The sequence below is a fragment of the Fulmarus glacialis genome, unplaced genomic scaffold (assembly GCF_000690835.1).
Source record: "Fulmarus glacialis isolate BGI_N327 unplaced genomic scaffold, ASM69083v1 scaffold11319, whole genome shotgun sequence".
NCBI classification, from domain to species: domain Eukaryota; kingdom Metazoa; phylum Chordata; class Aves; order Procellariiformes; family Procellariidae; genus Fulmarus; species Fulmarus glacialis.
The window spans coordinates 1,874-3,292 of record NW_009232640.1 but is presented as its reverse complement, the minus strand read 5'-3'; positions in this window follow the sequence as shown (position 1 = coordinate 3,292).

Genomic DNA, 1,419 nt, shown 5'->3' with positions numbered 1-1,419 from the left:
CTGACAAAAACCAGCTGATTTCCCACTCATTCTGATGATAATTTAATTCCTCTGAAGGTTAATAATTCCTCATACAGAGGAGTCTTAAATCAACCAGCTATTAAGGAAAAAAGCCAGAGCAAATGCACTGTTTAAAAAAACAAAAAGAAAACCAACAAAATAAGGACTATACTAGTAGGTTCACCTGTTTAGTATTTAAAGCTAGATGTAGAACCAGTAAGATGGTGAAAATTTCTAAGACCATTTGGAACATCTCAGATGCAGAGCAAATTCATAAAACAGGAAAAAGTAATACTGAGGTATAAGAGCATCCCTCTAGAAGTGAATAAAGTTATTTAGTATCTCACAGACAACAGTCCCCAAAGGCCTGATGTTTGTGGCTGGGACTTTCGATGTTCTTCAGTCCACACACATGGGGACAGGGCTTGGAAGGGCTGACAGTATACCCTTTCTGCAGTGTAACAGGTTGGAGCCACCCTCCAACCTGCATCGAAACTACTTTCAAATCTTGATAAAGTTTCACACAGTTTGTTTTCATAGAGCTTCATTCACTGTAAAGTTAGGACTCACTTTGCTAGCCATCGAGAAACCTGCTTTTTCTTTTCATGAAACTTCACGTATCTGTGGTGTTAAATGCTGGAACAACTTTTCTGCAGAAACTGACTGCCTTTCAAGAGAGCTGTCATCATTGGACCTAAACCAATTAAATGATAGAAAAAGAACATGTATTCATACACTGAGAATTTACCTTAGCCTATTAGATACATTCAGCTTATACTGATGAAGTTATTAGACTTCGTAGCCACCTTTGACAATATTTTTTAAACTGTAAAAAAACTTTGCCAGTAATGTTTCAAGTAATCTTTCCCATTCTGGCACTCTGACGCTGAGCAGGGTTTTACCACCCACTAAAAAGGGAAACATAAAAGCACACATACTACTTAAGCAGCTTTTAGGCACGAACTTTCAACCATTCATAAACATTGTGACAAAAACCTTATACATTTTATTAAGCTTCATCCCAAAATGCCCACTTAAAGGTAAGCAAAATATGTCAGATGTAAAAAAAAAAAAAAAAAAAAAGATTGAAAATGGTATTTCAAAACCATGTCTGAAAAATTAGGTTTAACATGGTATTTAAAACCACGTCTGAATATCTGAATATCATAACTGCTGTTGGACTCATGCATGCAAAAGTTCTCTTAAAAGATCAAGGACTACGTGGTAGCAAGTCTAAACACGGCAATTGAGACTCAACCACCTGATCTTATGCTATACTCTGCTCCAAAACCCTGCAGCTATTACGGAAAACCAAACAGTTTAAAAAGTGGTAGGAATTAGGCCACTTACACTTCCCAGATGACTGAAGACTTGAGCTTTGGCCTCCTGCCACACAACACACTTAACACATTTAAAGCA